Below are 20209 nucleotides of genomic sequence, written 5' to 3' on the forward strand. Positions count from 1 at the left end.
GTGTAGCACTGAGACCACAGATCTGCCCCTTGTAGCCCCGTGGCCCCACCCCCCGGGGGCAAGTGTGGGGGTTATGAGCACATCTGCCTTGGGCGCTCGCAGCCCTGGGTTCTGATCCTACCTTGGCCACTGCACGCCGTGTGGTCCTCAGTAAGGATCCTCCCCGACCCGCCCACCTCGCCTGAGAAACAAAGGAGACCTGCCTTGCGGGGGGGCTGTGGTTCCCGGACGCGATTCTGGTGACAGGATTCCTGGAACGGGCCTGGACGGTGCCAAGCATATGGTAGCCATGCCCCACAACACTGCCAGCCACCCTGCCTGCGAGACTCCTCCTGCCTTGACCTACTTCTCTCCCCCGTGACACTTGTCACTTATCTCAGTATCTTGTCTGCGTGCTGTTTACAACCTGCCTCCCCACTGCTGTGTCCCCAACACCCTGCTCAGGGCACATAGTCAGCCTCAAAGTGCACGAATGAACAACGGGCGCTCTTCGTACCGCCGCCTGGGCCTCAGTTTCCCCAGCCGTGCAACAAGAATGACGGGGTTATCGGTCTCAGAGGTTGCTTTGGGGAATTATGGGAGCAAAGCCGTGTGGGAGCGCCCATCCCAGGCACTCCGCAGATGCAAGTTTGCTGCCGGGTTCTGATTTCGGGTGTGGCCCTAGGCGTTCCCACCAGCCCACCCGCAGCCGCCGGGTGCAGCTCTGCCCTATGGGCCACCGGCCACCCCTTTCTACAGACCCGGCCGGTGAGGCCTGAATTGGTTCCCTGCACCAGGCGCTCTCGCGTGGGATCCTTCCGGGTGCCAGGCGGAGGAGGCCCGGACTTCCTGTGCAAGTGGCAGCATCGAGCCCCCGGGAGGGTCCCGGCTGTCGCTCTGTGTGAAACAGCCCAAAGCTGTGAGTCTCTGGTGGGGAGGTGGCCCGCGGTGGGCGCCCGACCTCCCGTGGCGGCCAAGAGTAAGGACTCCTGAGGCTCGAGTCCCAGCTGGGCACCTTTCCCACCCAGTGGCCCCTGGCAGGTGGACCCACACCTTCGAGCCTCAGTTTCTTGTAAAGTGGGGGTGATGCTAGCCCCCGCCCCCAAGAGCCACAGTGAGAAGATAACAGCACTGTAAACGAGAGTCATTACTGTGCTGAGATCAGTGTTGAGACAGGAGTTGAGGCCCCAAAAGGTGTGCCCGTCCCAGTCCCCAGAACTTGTGCAGGTATATTATGTGGCAAGTGGAGGGGGGGTGGGGGCGGGATTAAGGTTGCTAATCAGCTGACCTTACGATAGGGAGCCTGGCCTGGAGTAGATCCCATGTAACCACAGGACCCTTAGCAGTGGAAAAGGGAGGCAGGGTGGCCAGCGTCCAGGGGACACGGCGAGAATGGCCCCACCCCTGCTACTGCCAACTTTGAAAATGAGAAAGGGGTCACGAGCCAAGGAACGCGGGCGGCCTCCAGAAGCTGGAAAGCGCAGGGAAATCCTAGAGCCTCCAGAAGGAACAGAGCCCTGGCCACACCTTGCTTTTAACCCAGAGAGGCTTCCTACCTCCCAGGCCGTAAGGCGATAACGGTTGGCTTTAAGCTGCACGTTTGTGGCCATCTGTTACAGTGGCCACAGGAATGTCACGCGGAGGGCCCCCCCTCTCAGGAGGATTTGACAACGTGGGGACCGGGGGGGGACCGGTCTCAGACCTGCTCACAGTGAGTTGACACTCCTAGAATCCTGGTCCTTTATAAATGAAAGAGAGAACTTCAAGATCGTGTCGTTCAGCATTTCAGAGTGAGATATCCCCAGAATTAGTCCAGAGCAGTGGTCTACTCCAAATGGTCTCAGGGGTCAGTTAGGAAATGTTGCACATGCAGTCCACAATTTAGCTTTTTTTGAGTTTATTTATTTTGAGAGAGAGAGAGAGGAGGGGGGAAGGGCAGAGAGGGAGGGAGAGAGAGAGAATCCCAAGCAGGCTCTGCACGGTCCGCACAGAGCCCAACACGAGGCTCAAACTCACCAACCGTGGGATCGTGACCTGAGCCGAGACCAAGAGTTGGGCGCGTGACCGACGAGCCCCCGGGGAGCCCCTGACGTCCACCCTCTGAACAGTCACAGGGGTTCCTCAGCTCTCCGAGGCCCTGATCAGGTCAACAGCAAAAAGCAGAAAAGGAGTTTGGGCTTTAACTCAGCCCTTCCGAAGGCGTGGTACCTCTGACTGCGCCCCCCCCCACCCCAGCTCGCCCAGAACACCTATCAACGAGGCACAGAGCAACAAAGCGCTGACCTAATCAAATCGATTTGTGTGACAAATGGAGAAAACCAGAGCCCTGGCGGAGCAGCTGAGAGGCGACGGGGCTTGGTGGGAACAATGTAGGCGTTGGAATCAGGGAGAGCGGGGTTTGCAGCCAGGCTCTGTGGAAACCAGCTGTGTGACCCGGGGAGGTCACGTCGCCTCTCAGAGGCCTCCTTTCCTAGTGGGTACGACGGGGATAACAGTGCCTGCTTCGCAGAATACCGTGAGCGGCTGTCTTAGTCTGGACTGCCGTCGACAAGCTCCCACAGTCGGGTGGTTTCCAAACAACTCGATCGCTCACAGTCGTGGAGGCTGCAAGTGGAGACCAGGGTGGCAGTAGAATCAGGTTCTGCGAGGCCCGCCTCTGGGTTGTACCCTCGCGTGGTGGACCGAGAGCGGGCTCTTATAAAGGCCCTGGTCCCTTCTTGAGGACTAGCCTCTACCCTCAGGGCCTGATCACCTCCCGAAGGCCCCACCTCCTAATACCGTGGCCCTGGGGGGTTAGGATTTCAACACTGGAGTTTTCGTTCCATACAAGGATCCCACGCAGTGGCTGGCACGCACAGGGTAGCCAGGCAAGAGTCAGTGTTACTATTTGTATGAGTTTCCTATTGTTGCCATAACAAATCACCACCAGCTTCACGGCTTAAAACACAAACTCGTGACCTTGCCTTTCTGGAGGTCGGTAGTCCCCAAATCAAGATGTCGGTAGGGTTGATTCCTTCCGGAGACTCTGAGGAGAGTCTGTTCCTTGCCTTTTCCAGGTCTAGGGGCTGCCCAGGCTCCTTGGCTCACGTCCCCGTGGCTTCTCGAACTCTGACCAACCCCCGCCCCGCCTCCCTGCTTTAAGGAGCCTTGTGATGACGGTGGGTCCACCTGGGTAATCCAGGAGAGTCTCCAGATCTCCTGGTTCTTCAGTACAGCTGCAGAGTCCCTTTTACCAGGTAAAGGGACATAGTCACAGGTTCCAGGGGTGAGGCTGTGGACATGTTTGGAGGCCATTATTCAGCTGCCCACCCTATTCTTCTGATGCCTCTTTCCCTGGCCCTCCATTTTTCCTGCTGCAGTGGATTCTCTCTCTTCCGCTCCAGCCTAGACACCAAAGGAGTGATTTAGTTCTAATTTAGGGTTGTAGTTAGGTCAAGTGGAGAAGAAAGTTGTTTGGAGAAGAAAGGTCTCCCCAGTACTCCTTATCTCCCCCCAGACCGCATAGGTTGCTGTGGAGGGACTTCTCAGAAGGCGGGCTATAGCCAAGGATTCCAGACAAAACTGAGAGCAAAATGTACCCATTCACTTGTCAGATATTGGAGTGTCTGCCACGTGCCTGGCTTATCTAGTTCCTTGTGGGCACAGTTGTAGACTGGGCAGACGGGCCCTGCTCTCAAGGACTGACCTCCTGATGGGGAAGAAAGACAGGGAGACCACGTAAGAGGCACTAGACAGAAACAAGATGGCGGGCATGGAGGTGGATGGTGGCAGGGGGTGGCCGGTAGCCATACTGGGCTGGGGAGGGCGGAACTGAAGTTGAATCCTGGGGTTCTAGGTTCGGCAACAGGACAGGTGGTGATGTCATTCTCTGGGGAGGGGGTTCAGAGGAGAACATTTTGCAGGCATGGGGGAGATGGCGAGTTCCATTGTGGGGTATGACAGAATGACAGCGTGAAGCGCCTAAGTTACATCCACATGGGACATCAGCGGTAAGGGAAGATCCGAGCTGGAGCAAACAGACACAGGCATTATTGGTCTTAGGATGGGCACCAAAGCCGTGGGGTCCCCATGGGTGACAAGAGGAGGACCTGGGGCTGGAGCCTCCATTTTAGCTGTAGAGGAAGAGAAGCCAGTTGGGGGGGGGGGTTGGGGAGCAGGGGAAACAGGTGGCGTGGGTGTCCTGAAAACCCAGGGGGAGGAGCCGGGTTCACGTGGTGGAGAGAACTCCGTGCCAAACGCTGCAGAGAAGAATCCATTTGATTCAGCCTGATAAGGGCGCCGGTGGCCCCGGTTTCGGCAGCGTGGTGGGGGCAGCAGCTGACGAGTGGGCAGAGGGAGAGGAAACTAGACGAAGTCACATCAACAATTCCTTCTAGACCGTTGGCTGAGAGCGGGGTGGGGTGGGGAGAGCCGAGCCAGTGGCTGGGGGCAGCATGGGGGTCAGTGGGTTTTTCTATTTTTGCTCCTGGCTTGACAGGGGACACCTAGCATGTTGACATGCCGCTTGCTGGGAGCCAGAAGACAGAGAGTGAAGAGGAGGGGGAGGGGTTGGCCCCAAGCATTGGGGGTGTAACGGGGGACAGGTCGGCCCTCCCGGCAGGAGGGACCCAGGGAGGCGCGGGGAAGCCCGTGGCCTTGCAACAGGTGAGGAATCCTTGGGTGGGGCCCGCGTGCAGCAAACACATGGGCACCTACCACAGCTGGTGCAGGTGTGGGCGGGACCTAGTCACGGCAGGTCCCAAGAAGCTCACAAAGGAGTCATCGCGGGGCTTCAGGTCCAAGAGCAGCTGGGTCTGATTTGAACTCCAGAGCCAATAGCTGGCGGCTGAAGGAGTGGGCAGAGGAGGCATGGGGATCAGTCAGGAGGCAGATGTACCCAGCAGCCTGTTAGGAGCGCGGTTCACCAGCACCCATGTGCTTCGTCGGAGATGCTGGTGGAAATGTCCCTCGTAACACAAGACACAGAATATCGAGAGGTGGTATGTTTCAAGATTAAAAGGCACAAGTTCTGGGGCGCCTGGGTGGCCCAGTCAGTTGAGCATCTGACTCTTGCTTTCCGCTCAGGTCATGATCCCAGGGTCGTGGGATCGAGCCCCACACTCAGTGCAGAGTGTGGTGCCTGCCTAAAATTTGCTCTCTCTCCCTCTACTCCTCTACCCCACTCATGCGCTCTCTCTCTAAAAACAAAACAAAACAAAACAAAACAAAACATAAGGTCTAGGGGATGAACTAGGCTTGGACCCTGACTCCCTTCCAACAAGCTGTGTGACCTCGGGCTGGTGACTAGCCCTGTGTGTGTGTGTGTGTGTGTGTGTGTGTGAATTATCCATCACTGTATAGGAAATTGACTCGAAACTTAACAGCTCAGCTGGATCCCCTGCTCAGAGTCTCTCATGGGGCTGGGATCAAGGTGTCTGCCATGGCCAGAGTCCCCTCAATGTCTTGTGAGGCACAACCAGCAGCTGTTGGCAGGATTCAGTTCTCCGTGCGGCTGTTGACCGAGGGCCTCAGTTTCTCACCGTCTGAGGCCAGAAGCCCCACCAAATGGGGTTTGTCAAGCAGGCAGGTAGGTAGTTGAGTCTGGATCAGGGGCAGGATCCAGGTAGTCCAATGCACGTGAGTGGTATTTAAAACCATGAAATTGGATGCGATCACCAAGGAAATGAGTGCAGATAGAAAAGGGGTCTGAGGGCTGAGGCTGGGGGTATTCCAGTGTTGGCGGGAGTGGGGGTGCCCAGTGGAAGCCACATAAAGGAAAGACAGGGGAGGGCGCCTGGGTGGCTCAGTCGGTTAAGCGGCCGACTTCGGCTCAGGTCACGATCTCACGGTCCGTGAGTTCGAGCCCCACGTCGGGCTCTGTGCTGACAGCTCAGAGCCTGGAGCCTGCTTCCGATTCTGTGTCTCCCTCTCTCTCTGCCCTTCCCCCGTTCATGCTCTGTCTCTCTCTGTCTCAAAAATAAATAAACGTTAAAAAAAATTTTTTTAAAAAGGAAAGACAGGGGAGTACTCAGCTGTCTGGCGAGGCTGACCCATCCAGGGAGATGGTGTTGGGCAGGTGGCCGCTGAGTTTGACGGTGACTCAGGAGTCACTGGTGGCTTTGACCGGGTGCTGTTGGGGGTGTCGAAGCTGATGGGAGTGAGCTGGAGAGAGAATGGTAGGGAGGGGCATGGGAGAAAGTGGATGTGCACGGTGCTTTGAGGGGTTTTGCTGTGAAGGCAAACAAGAGAAATAAGGCAAGAGCTAGACAGGATTGTTAGAACCAACCATTATTATTTTTCTGTTTATTTATTTGTTTTGAGAGAGAGAGGGAGACAGAGGGAGAATCGCAAGCAGGCTCCACGCTGCCAGCATGGAACCCGATGCGTGGCTCGAACTCACAAACAGTCAGATCATGACCTGAGCTGAAGAGTCGGATGCTTAACCGACTGAGCCACCAGGTGTCCCTTATTCTTAAGGGAGGAGAAATGATTGCGTGTGTATTCTGATCAGAATTATCTGGGGTGAAAGGAAACAGTTGGGGCAGAAGGAGTGAGTGCTGGGTGATGTCTTGAGGAGGTGGGGGGGAGTGGAGGCCTGGCCTAAAAGGGACAGGAGCATGACGGTTCCTGGGGGCATCACGCAGCCAGCGGCCCCCATTTCCCTCATGGAATAGGAAGCGGGCCCTCGGGAAAGAGGGGGAGTGGGGAAGCGCTGGGGGTTGAAGAGAGAGGAGAAGGCTTTGTGAAGGACTCATCCTGCAGAGCTGAGAGCGGCGGACGAGGAGAAAGGGACTCAGGTGTCCCGGGCGTGATAGAAGCCCACGTGTCACTGGCGGTCACGCAGGCACAGTGCGTCTGTGCTTTGCTGCGGCTCACGCACGGGTGCACCCGCAGAGGAAACAGCGCTGGATTCAGCCAGCATGGACGAGACCGGAAGGCTTGGCCACGGCATTAAAGCTGGAAAAGGGGAGGAGGAAGCAGATCAAGAGAAAGGCAACAGGGAACAGGTGTAGGCGTCAGGCGCCAAAGAGGCCAAAGACGCGGTCAGGGTGGGGCTGCTTGAAATTGATTCGATGGAGGGGGGTGGGGCTGCTTGAAATTGATTCGACCGAGGGGCTGAAGTTGCCAGTGATTTCAGGGTCAGGGCGATGGCTCTGTGCGCTGTCCCAGGACCTCGTTAGAGATGCAGATTCTCCGGCCCCACCCTGGACCCGCTGCATCAGGCTCTGGGGATGGGACCGGCGATCTGTGTTGGAACAGGCCCCCCAGGCTTTCTGAGGTACATGGAATGTTGAGAACCACTGCTCTAGGGTATGATGGCTGAAGGAAGGGAGCGCAAATCACAGGACGAGAAGGGTTTAAGACACCCAGAAACTGGGATGAGGAAAGGATCCTTTGATGGATGGCAGAATTGCCAAAAAAACTAAGCCAAGAGCAGAGCTGAAGACAGTGCTCTAACCCAGGAGCTCAAGTCACCAAGAAATGAGAACAGGGGCTGGGGGGTGGAGAACAGCCTAGAACAGCCTGGATGTGGCAAAGAGAAGTAAGACAGGCGCCTCCATGCAGAGCCCGGTGATAGAAGGGCTGTGGGGCACACAGAGGGCAGGACAATAGTCCCCGCTGATGTCTACCTCGCAGTCCCCAGCGCTTGTGGCTGTCACCGTGCACGGCAGGTCACCTTACACTCTGCAGGTGTGCGTGCTACTCCCAGATGGGAAGAGTTGCTTACGTTTTCCAGGTGAGCCTGGTGTAATCACAAGGGTCCTTAAGGAGGGAGGCCGAGAGTCTGAGGAGAAGTGAAGCGGGAAGCAGGGGCCGGGGATGTGATTGTTGGCTTAGAAGATGGGGCAGACCCCAGGCCGGGGGTGGGGTGGGGACGGATTCTTCCCTAGCGCCTCCAGAAGGGACGAGGCTCCCTGGACACCTTGGATTTCTGACCTCCAAGAACCATAAGGTAATGGATTTGTGTTGCACCAGGCTACTGGGTTTGTGGTCACTTGTCACCGGTCTCCGAGGGGAGGGGAGGCCTCAGCAGTGTGGTGCCTTCAGTTACAGCAGAAACACAGGCGCGTGTGGGTGGAAAGACTGAGAATGGGGGGGATTTTGTTTGTGGTGGTCCACGAGATGACAGGGCAAAGCGGCAGCCGCGTTCCGGGAGCCGGGGGGTGAGGGGTGCAAAACGTGGGGTGTACAGAGCCTCCTGGGGGCAAGTGAGTAGGAGACAGGTGGGGGCTAACTTGTACCTGATGTGAACAGGGATGAAGGGCAAAAGTGATCAGCCACAGGGATGGGGCCGTAGGAAGTGGGAGATGGGAACGGGGAGTCTGGGACCCTGCTTTACAATGCTCAGAGGGGGCCTGGACCCACTCAGGGCAGTGCTGGTCCCTGTTGGAGCCCCAGGGCAGGTGTCCAGGGGGTAGGTCTCAGAAGGACTTTCTGCAAGGCCTGAGTCGGGTGGGGGGAGGGTCAGCAGGAGCGCCCAGAGGGAGCCCTGTTTTCTCACACCTTTTGGAGGATGGATGAGACCATCGGGTCAGGCACAGCACGGTGCAGGTGTATCTGGGGAGGACCAAGGAGAGAGGAGCCACAGCCCAGCGTGTTCACACGATATAAGGCGGCAAGCAGGACGCTGCGGCTGCGCCTCGCTCGCTTTGGACATTTCCATCACTCACCTGCTCAGACACACTCCCCAGAGACGTCGAGTTTCACATTTGGCTTGTAAAAGGCAGTTGGCCGACCGCCCTGCTCTTACCTGTCCCCGAGGAGCTGTTGAGCCACAGCAGCAAGCATTTTACAGGCAAGAGGGGCCACAGGTGACTGCAGGATGCCAGAAGGCAGATAATAGCCTGGCAGCTTCAGGATTCTAGGGAATAATGGTCTTTACTGGCTTCTGCCAGAACTGGCTCTTTCTAGAAGACAGGCTGGAATACACACTGATGCGTAATTGGAAGTAAACAAACAGAGCCGTGTGGGCAGAAGAAAGGTCTCTCCTGACTCAGATGTTTGGCTTTTAAAAATGTATTAAATGGGGCGCCTGGGTGGCTCAGTCAGTTGAGTGTCCGACTTCAGCTCAGGTCATGATCTCGCAATTCGTGAGTTCAAGCCCCGCGTCCGGCTGTGCTGACAGCTCGGAGCCTGGAGCCTACTGCGGATTCTGTGTCTCCCTCTCTCTCTGCCCCTTCCCTGCTCATGCCCTGTCCCTCTCTATCTCTCAAAAATGAATAAACGTTAAATTTTTAAAAATGTATTAAATATTAGGAAGTGATTAATCTTCCGTGCATTCCAGACAAGCTCAGTGTTCTCCATGTCACTTGCATGTGTGAAACTTCGACACATTTATTCATTCTGCACGCCGTTCCGGAGGACCTGGGGTGTGCAGGGTCTGGGTGTGTGGCGTTGAACAAAGACCAATCCTGTCCTGTGCTCACGGAATCAACAGGTGTAAGAGCTAGACCGTAAATGAGCAAGTTGTTATCCAAACTGGAGCATGCATGGGTTGTGACTCACGTTATGTGTCAATCCCACATCACCGGGTAGTCGGGGAAGTCCTCTGAGGATGAGATGTTTGATCGGAGACCTGAAGAATGAGGGAGAGCCAGGTCCATGAGTCTCTGGGGTCAGAGCATTTGAGATCCTGGGAGAGCAGAGACCGAGCCGGGAGAAAAGGTTTCATCTGTGCAAGGATCAGAAGAGAGACGGAGGCTTTAGCCAGAGGCGAGTCTGGAGACGTGGCTGTCAGGGAAGATCCCTGGAAGTCTCGCCTGCAATCTAGATCATTCTAAATGCCAAAGGAAGAGCTTGGTCCTGTGACCGGCAGGACACAGAAGCTCTGACCGAGCCTCTGATCCGAGTGGCCAAGCTGCCTGCTCCAGGTTTGAAATTAAAAAAAAAAAAAAAATCAGCAAAATAGAAAAATAGGCAACCAGGAGCTGTTTACCCTCCTTCTCCTATAGAACTTTGATTGTTTTCGGCTTTATTGAAGAATAACACTGACAGAATTGTAATCTGCTTCCAGTGTGCATCCGATGCGTTAATCTGGGGCATATACCTCGTAGTAGGGTTTCCTCCATCTAGTTAATTGCCACATTCATCACTTCACATAGTGATCTTTGTGTGTGTGTGTGTGTGTGAGACAGAACATTTAGATTGTCTTCTCTTAACAAATGTCAGTTACACGATGTGTTCTCAACCATTATCACCATGCCGTGCATTAGATCCTGAGAACACACTCGTCTTCTAGCTGAGCATCTGTACGATTTTCCCAACCTCTCCCTGCTTCCCCCGGTCACCACTTGTCTACTCTCTGTTTCTTTGAGTTGGATGTTTTATTATTTTTTAAATTAGACTCCACGGAAAAGTGAAACCATGCAGTAGTTGTCTTTCTGTGTCTGGCAGATTTCACTTAGCACAATGCCAGCCGCAAACAAGCAGGGTATCTTTCCTTCCCGCAGCCGCGTGATACTCCACTCTGTATACATACATCTTCTTTATCCATTCACCGACTGACAGATACTCGGGTGGTTTCTGTGTCTTAGCTACTGGGACAGCAGCTGCAGTGAATCTGGGAGTGCAGATCTCTCTTGGGCTTTTCATTTCCTTTGCATCTACACCCAGAAGTCGGATTGCTGGATCCTCTGGTAGTTTTTTGAGGAACCCCCATTCTGTTTTCCATCGTGGAGGCACCAAATTACATTCCCACCCACAGTGTAAGAGGGCTCCCTTCACATCCTCACCCACACTTAATCTCTTTTTGATAACTGCCATCCTAACAGGCATGAAGTGACCTCTCGCTGGGGTTATGATTCGCACGTCTCTGATGGTGAGTGAGCATCTTTTCACGGCACCTGTCAGCCATTTGCATTCTTCTTTGGAAAAATGTCTATTTAGTTCCTCTGCCCATGTTTTAAATTGGATTGTTTGTTTTGCCGTTGAGTCATGAGTTCTTTGTATATTTCGAATATTAACCCCTTACTACATTGGCAAATGTTTTCTCCCATTTTGTAAGCTGGCTTTTCGTTTTGTTGATGGATTCCTTCTTTAAAAAACTGTGTAGGGATTTTTTAGCTTGATGCAGTGTCGTTTCTTTTGAATTTTTCATTTTTTTTTTTTCGGTTTTTTGTTTAGACTTGGTTTGGGGTGGGTTTTTTTGGCTGGTTTGTTTTTGCATTTAGTCTCTGTGCTTTTGATGTCAAAACTTCAAAACATCATTGCCAAGACTGATGTCTAGGAGCTTACTGTGTTTTCTCCTAGGAGTTTCATGGTTGCGGATCTTCTGTTAAGTCTTGAGTCCATTTTTACATTGGTTTTTGTGCATAAGGTAGGGGTCCAGTTTCATTCTTCTTCATGTGACCATCCAGCTTTTCCAGCACCAGTTATTAAAGAGACTGTTCTTTCCCCATGTTTATTCTTGGCTCCTTTGTTGTAAATTAACCGGCCATATATGCGTGGGTTTATTGCTGGACTCTCTATTCTGTCCCATTGATCTGTGTGTCTGTTCTTATGCCAGTACCATACTGTTTTGATTACAATAGATTTGTGATGGAATTTAAAATCAGGATATGTGATACCTACAGCTTTGTCTGTCTTTCTCACGGATGCTGTGGCTATCTGGGGTCTTTTGTGGCCCCATACAAATCTTAGGATTCTTTTTACTTCTGTAAAAACTACCATTGGAGTTTTGAGAGGGTTTAAATCTGTAGATTGCTTTAGGTAGAATGGGCTTGGGGTATCTTTCCATCCTCTATAATTTCCTTCACCTGTAACTTACAGTTTTCAATACACAGATCTTTCACCTCCTTGGTTAAATTCATTCCTAGGTATTTTATTCTTTTAGGATTGATTTTTCTTCCTGATGGTTTGTTAGTGTATAGAAATGTAACTGATGTTTGTATAATGATTTTTGTATCCTATAATGTCACCAAATTTGTTCTAACAGTTTTTTGGTGGAATCTATAAAGTTGCCTGTATATATCATGTGCAAATTACCTCTGATAACAAAGAAATATAAAGATCATAAGGGACTACTGTGAACAAATACATATATCAATATATTGGATAATCTAGAAGAAATGAACAAATTTCTAGAAACAGACAACCTACCGAGACTGAATCATGAAGAAAAAGGAAATATGAAAAGATTACTGATTCAATCTCCTTACTAGTAATCAAATATCTCCCAACAAAGAAAAACCCAGTACCAGATGGCATTACTGGTGAATTATATCAAACATTTAAAGAAAAACGAATGCCAGTCCTTCTGAACCCTTCCAAAAAATTGCAGAGCAGGGAGTATTTCCAAACTTATTTTATGAGGTCCACATTACCCTACTACAAAAGCCAGACCAAGGACACTACAAGAAAAGGAAATGATAGGCTAATATCTCTGATGAACACAGATGCAAAAACCCTCAGCAGAATACTAGCAAACCAAATTCAACAGCACATCGAAAGGTTTCTATACTATAATCAAGTGGAATTTATCTCTGGTTTGCATGGATGTTTCAGGATACACACATCAGTAAGTACGATATACCACTTGAACAAAATGAAGAATAAAAATTAGATAATCATTTCCATAGCTGCACAAAGAGCATTTGGCAAAATTCATCCTTAATGATAAAAACTCTCAACAAATTAGGTACGGAAGGAATGTACCTCAACTTGTTAAAGTTTGTATGGGACAAGCCTACAGCTAATCTGCTCAACAATGAAAAGCTAAAAGCTTTTCCTCTTAAATGAGGAACAAGGTCTTCTATTCACCATAGCACTAGAATTCCTAGCCAGAGCTATTAAGCAAGAAAGACATATAAAAGGCATCCAAATTGGAAAGGAAGACGCAAAATTGTCTGCTTGCAGATGAACTGCTCTTCTGCATAAAAAGCTCTAAAGACTCCACTAAACAAACTTCAGGAACAAATGAGTTCAGTAAAGTGGCAGGATACAACATTAACAAAAATCGGCTGCATTTCTCTACACTAACAATGAACTATCTAAAAAATTAAGAAAAAGATCCTGTTTACAATAGTATTGAAAAGAATAAAATATTTCGGAATAAATTTAATCAAGGAGGCTAAAGATCTGTACACTGGAAACTATACAACATTGAAGGAAACTGAGGAAGATGCAAATAAATGGAAAGATACCCCCATGCCCATGAATTGGAAGAATTGTTAAATTCTCCATACTAGGTAAAGCGATCTATACAGGTTCAAAGTAAACCCTGAGTGTCCGTCGATGGATGAATGGATATGGAAAATGTGGCATATGGAATATTATTTAGGATGCCCTACCATTAGAGACTGTATGGATGAAACTGGAGGACGTTATGGAAGTGAAATAAGTCAAAGACAAATAGCATATGATGCCACGTATATGTGGAATCTAAAAAAAAGTCAAACTCCTAGTGACAGAGTAGAATGTTGGTTACCAGGGCTGGGGGTAAGGGAAATAGGGGGATGTGAGAGGGCGCAGACTTTCAGTTATGAGATCAGTAAGTTCTAGAAAGCTAAGGTAGATCATGGTAACTAGAGTTAATAATTATATTTGAAGCTTGCTAAGAGAGTAGATCTCACGTGTCCTCACCACACACCCAAAAAGATAACTATGAGATGACATGTTAAATATTTTGATTTTTGGCAATCACCACACGGTGTTTGCATATATCAAGATACCGTGTATCTTTGTGTGTGTGTGTGTGTGTGTGTGTGTGTGTGTATTGTGTATATCTTAAATCCATAGACTTCTTATTTGTCAGTCACACCTCACAGCTGGAACAAAATAATTGCAAAAGGAAGCCCCTGCATTTTCTTTAGGCTCAATCTGGTCAGTGAGGGCAGGGAGGGGGCTGCTTTCTCAGCCAGGCAGAATGGAAGTGGTTCAGTGGGCATGAAGCCAAGAGGTAACTTCAGAGACAGACCTACCAGGGTTTGCAGAGGTGTGGGCCCTGGGGACAGTGAGGGATCCAGGGTCACTCCTGGGGGTTCGACTTCGGGATGGTTAGGCGGTTGTCACTAACGGGGAAGACTGGGTGTCTATGGATGGCCCGGGGTTGGGGACAGAGGAGACTGGGACTTGGGAAGATTGGATGCACATCGAACTAGAAATGGCTTATGGCTGAGTGGAGAAGTCACCGTGGCTATTGCATATGAGTCTGGGGAGTGTACATGTGAGTGTAAACCTGGTGCCAAGGTTGTCCTGTGAATGCCCCTTCCTCAAGAGCTCTCCTGATGCCATTAAGTGCGGAGGGCTCTCGATCAGATCACAGCCACCCCCTGACACTTTGAGGACCAGCAGCAATGGCTGCGGGGTGTTCCCTGGAAGTTTCAGCAGTGGCTCATAGAAGGCTACCATCACCCAGCCGCCAAACAACGGTCAAGATCGGGATGTCCTTGTACTTTGTGTCTGAAGCTCATGGTACTTTGTGTGCAGAGTTTCAGGGTTGGAAATTTCTAGCAAACCAAGAAATCCTGGAATAGGGCCGTGGTTTCCATCTCCTTGGTGATGACTCCATGTTGGGCCATTTACCATGCTCGACTTCTGAATCTTACCGAGAGGGCGAAGGCAGGGACTGTTGAGAAGTTTGGAGTGGGTAGCCCTTTTCGGAGAAAGTTTGGTCCAACCTGGTTCAGAAAACGTGATTCACATAGCTCACTCAACTACCCGGGCTCCTCAAACGCAAATGACTTTGTTTTTGTTTTTGTTTTCTTCCTTTTTAAAATTTTAATTCCAGTATAGTAAACCCACAGTGTTATATCGGTTTCAGGTATATAAAACAGATATTCAACGGTTTGATATACTACTCAGTTGCTCATCATCACAAGTGTACCCTTTAACCCCCTTCACTTATTTCACCCGTGCCCCACCCTCCCCTCTGGTAACCATCTGTTTGTTCTCTATAGGTAAGAGTCTGGTTGTTGGTTTGTCCCTTTTTTTCTTTGTTCCTTTGGGTCTTTTTGTTTTTTGTTTTTAGATTCCACGTATGAGTGAAATCATATGGTATTTGTCTTTCTCTGACTTACTTCATTTAGCGTAATACCTTCTAGATCCATCCACGCTGTTGGAAATGGCAGGATTTCCTTCTTTTTTATGGCTGAATGATATTCCATTGTACACACAGGCCACATCTTTATCCATTCATCAACGGATGGACACTGGGGCTGCTTCCGTAACTTGGCTCTTGTAAATAATGCTGCAGTGAACATACGGGCGCATATACCTTTTTGAACTAGTGTTTTCGCATTCCTTGGGTAAATACCCCGCAGTGCGATTACTGGATCATATGGTAGTTGTATTTTTAATTTTTTGAGGAACCTGTATACTGTTCCAATAGTTCCAATAGTTCATTTTTGCTTTTAATTCCCTTGCCTTTGGAGATGTGTGGGGCAAGATAGTGCTGTGGCGGAGGGAGGTCAAAGAGGTTGTTGCCTGCTTTCTCCTCTAGGGTTTTGATGGTTTCCTGTCTCACATTCAGGTCTTTCTCCATTTTGAGTTTATTTTTGTGAATGGTGTGAGAAAGTGGTCTAGTTTCATTCTTCGGCGTGTCGCTGTCCGGTTCTCTCAGCACCATTTGTTAAAGAGACTGTCTTTTTTCCATTGGATACTCTTTCCTGTTCTGTCAAATATTAGTTGGCCATCCATTTGTGGGTCCAATTCTGGGTTCTCTATTCTATTCCATTGGTCTATGTGTCTGTTTTTGTTCCAGTACCATACTGTCTTGATGATTACAGCTTTGTAGTAGAGGCTAAAGTCTGGGATTGTGATGCCTCCCGCTTTGGTTTTCTTCTTCAATATTACTTTGGCTATTCAGGGCCTTTTGTGGGTCCATACAAATTTTAGGATTGCTTGTTCTAGCTTCGAGAAGAATGCTGGTGCAATTTTGATCGGGATTGCATTGAATGTGTAGATTGCTTTGGGTAGTATTGACATTTTGACAATATTTATTCTTCCACGGAATGATTTTTCTTCCACAGAATGTTTTTCATTTATTTGTGTCTTCTTCAATTTCCTTCATAAGCTTTCTATAGTTTTCAGCATACAGATCATTTACATCTTTGGTTAGGTTTATTCCTAGGTATTTTATGGTTCTTGGTGCAATTGTAAATGGGATAAGTTTATTTCTCTTTCTGTTGCTTCATTATTGGTGTATAAAAATGCAACCAATTTCTGTACATTGATTTTGTACCCTGAGACTTTGCTAAATTCATGTAAAAGTCTAGCAGACTTTTGGTGGAGTCTATTGTGTTTTTCCATGTAGAGTATCATGTCATCTGCGACATGAATTCTTTCCCAATTTTGATGCTTTTTATTTCATTTTGTTGTCTGCTGATGCTAGGACTTCCAACACTATGTTGAACAGCGGTCAGAGTGGACATCCCTGTTGTGTTCCTGATCTCAGGGGGAAAGCTCTCAGTTTTTCCCCATTGAGGATGGTATTAGCTGTGTGGGCTTTTCAGAAATGGATTTTATGATGTTTAAGTATGTTCCTTCTATTCTGACTTTCTTGAGGGTTTTTATTAAGAAACAATGCTGTATTTTGTAAAATGCTTTTTCTGCATCTATTGACAGGGTCATATGGTTCTTGTCCTTTTTTTTATTAATGTGATGTGTCACATTGATTTTGTGAATGTTGAACCAGTCCTGCAGCCCAGGAATGAATCCCACTTGATCATGGCGAATAATTCTTTTTATATGCTGTTGAATTCGATTTGTTAGTATCTTGTTGAGAATTTTTGCATCCATACTCATCAGGGATATTGGCCTGTAGTTCTCTTTTTTTGCTGGGTCTCTGTCTGGCTTGGGAACCAAAGTAATGCTGGCTTCATAGAATGAGTCCAGAAGTTTTCCTTCCATTTCTGTTTTTTAGGACAGCTTGAGAAGGATAGGCATTAACTCTGCTTTAAATGTCTGGTAGAATTCCCCAGGGAAGCCATCTGGTCCAGGATTCTTATTTATTGGGAGATTTTTGAAAACTGATTCAATTTCTTCACTGGTTATGGGTCTGTTCAAGCTTTCTATTTCCTCCTGAGTTTTGGAAGTGTGTGGGTGTTTAGGAATTTGTCCATTTCTTCCAGGCTGTCCAGTTTGTTGGCATATAGTTTTTCATAGTATTCCCTGATAATTGCTTGTATTTCTGAGGGATTGGTTGTAATAAATCCATTTCCATGCATGGTTTTATCTATTTGGGTCCTCTCTCTTTTTGAGAAGCCTGGCTAGAGGTTTATCAGTTTTGTTTATTTTTTCAAAAAACCAACTCTTGGTTTCATTGATCTGCTCTACTATTTTTTTTTTATTCTATATTGTTTATTTCTGCTCTGATCTCTATTATTTCTCTTCTTCTGCTGGGTTTGGGGTGTCTTTGCTGTTCTGCTTCTCATTCCTCTAGGTGTGCTGTTAGATTTTGTATTTGGGATTTTTCTTTTTTCTTGAGATAGGCCTGGATTGCAATGTATTTTCCTCTTAGGACTGCCTTTCCTGTATCCCAAAGGGTTTGGATTGTTGTGTTTTTGTTTTCATTTGTTTCCATATATTTTTTAACTTCTTCTCTAATTGCCTGGTTGACCCATTCGTTCTCTAGTAGGATGTTCTTTAATCTCCATGCTTTTGGAGGTTTTTCAGACTTTTTCCTGTGGTTGATTTCAAGTTTCATAGCATTGTGATCTGAAAGTGTGCATGATATGATCTCAGTTCGTTTATATTTATTGAGGGCTATTTTGTGACCCAGTATGTGATCTATCTTGGAGAATGTTCCACGTGCACTGGAGAAGAAAGTATATTTTGCTGCTTCAGGATGTAGAGTTCTAAATATATCTGTCAAGTCCATCTGGTCCAGCATATCATTCAGGGCCATTGTTTCTTTACCGATTTTCTGTCTAGATGATCTGTCCATTGTTGAAAGTAGAGTATTAAAGTCCCCTGTAATTACCACATTCTTACCAATAAGATTGCTTATGTTTGTGATTAATTGTTTTATACATTTGGGTGCTTTCGAATTCGGTGCATAGACATTTAAAATTGTTAGCTCTCCCTGATGGATAGACCCTGTAATTATTATATAATGCCCTTCTTCCTCTCTTGTTACAGCCTTTAATTTAAAGTCTAGTTTGTCTGATGTAAGTATGGCTACTCCAGCTTTCTTTTGACTTCCGGTAGCATGATAGACAGTTCTCCATCCCCTCACTTTCAATCTGAAGGTGTCCTCAGGTCTAAAATGAATCTCTTGTAGACAGCAAATAAATGGGTCTTGTTTTTTTTTATCCATTCTCATACCCTATGTCTTTTGGTTGGAGCATTTAGTCCATTTACATTCAGTGTTATTATTGAAAGATACGGGTTTAGAGTCATTGTGATGTCTGTAGGTTTCATGCTTGTAGTGATGTCTCTGGTACTTTGTGGTCCTTGCAACATTTCACTCACAGGGTACCCCTTAGGATATCTTGTAGGGCTGGCTTTGTGGTGATGAATCCCTTCAGTTTTTGCTTGGGAAAACCTTTATCTCTCCTCCTATTCTGAATGACAGGCTTGCTGGATAAAGGATTCTTGGCTGCATATTTTTCCTGGTCATTACATTGCAGATTTCCTCCATTCCTTTCTAGCCTGCCAAGTTTCAGTAGACAGGTCTCCTACTACCCTTCTATGTCTACCCTTGTGTGTTAAGGCCCGTTTATCCCTAGCTTCTTTCAGAATCCTCTCTTTACCCTTGTATTTTCCAGTTTCACTATATGTCGTGCAGAAGATCAATTCAAGTTACATCTGAAGGGAGTTTTCTGTGCCTCCTGGATGTCAATGTCTGTTTCCTTCCCCAGATTGGGGAATTTGTAGCTATGATTTGTTCAAATACGCCTTCAGCCCCTTTCTCTCTCCCTTCTTCTTCTGGAATTCCTGTGATACAGATACTGTGCTGTTTGATTGACTCGCTTAGTTCTCTAATTCTCCCCTCGTGGTCCTGGATTTTTTTAAAGCTTTTTCTCAGCTTCCTCTTTTTCCATAATTTTATCTTCGAATTCACCTATTCTCCCCCTTTGCCTCTTCAGTCTGCGCTGTGGCCACCTCCATGTTATTTTGCACCTTGTTTATAGCATTTTTAAATTCATCATGACTACTTTTTAGTTCCTTGATCTCTGCAGCAATAGATTCTCTACTGTCTTCTATGCTTTTTTTAAGCCCAGCTATTAAAACTTAAAACTATTCTTCTAAATTCTTGTTCAGTTATGTTGCTTATATCTGTTTTGATCAATTCTTTAGCTGTCACTTCTTCCTGGAATTTCTTTGGAGGAGAATTCTTCCATTTTGTTATTTTGGCTAGTTTTCTATCCCTTCTGAGTTTTATTTTTTTTTTAATTTTTTTTAAACATTTATTTATTTTTGAGACTTTGAGACAAAGAGAGACAGAGCATGAGTGGGGGAGGGTCAGAGAGAGAGGGAGACACAGAATCCGAAACAGGCTCCAGTCTCTGAGCTGTCAGCACCGAGCCTAATGTGGGGCTCGAACCCACAAACTGTGAGATCATGACCTGAGCTGAAGTCCGACGCTTAACCAACTGAGCCACCCAGGTGCCCCTGACTTTGGTTATTTTGTCTCCCTACTCATAGTGATGTTTTGGACCCTCCACCAGGTGTGCTTTGATTTGTTCCTTGAAGTAGCCCTGGAAAGGAAAAAAAAAAAAAAAAAAACAGATAAATAGGAAACAAAAACACGCAAACACATAGACAAATCAAACAAGTAGGCAAAACCAAAAAACAATGCAAAGGCAAAACACCAGAAACACCAGCTCCAAGTAAACAACAGGGTGGAGGCGGTGCACATACAAAGAGAGCAAGGACCGGGGTGGGGGGAAAAAGAAAAAAATAAACATGGACCAGGCAGAGAGACTAAATGGCTTCATCCAGAGAGCGAGAAAGGACAATAAAGAAGGAAGGGGGGGCGGGGGGAGGGGGGTGGAAGAAACGAAGATAACGTTACCCAGACAGAAAAACTATACGGCTTGATCATTCCAGAGAAAGAGGGAAAGGAAAGAAGGAGGTGTAGAACAAGTAGCAAGAGAATGGATTAAATATGTCTGCTTAAACAAGCCAACACCCAGAGTAACCAGCCTGGAGGAGGGAAGAGAGAAGGAGAAAAGGAAAGGAGAATATATCTAAATAAGAATCATCCTAGGATTAACCCAGGCAAGGGACGCAGCAGCGCTGGTCTGGAGGACGGGGCCCTCTGGTTCCTCAGCGTCTATCCCGCTCCAGTAGACAGACACGCGGTCCT

Source organism: Panthera onca, chromosome A3 (assembly GCF_046562875.1).
Source record: "Panthera onca isolate mPanOnc1 chromosome A3, mPanOnc1 haplotype 2, whole genome shotgun sequence".
Taxonomy (NCBI): domain Eukaryota; kingdom Metazoa; phylum Chordata; class Mammalia; order Carnivora; family Felidae; genus Panthera; species Panthera onca.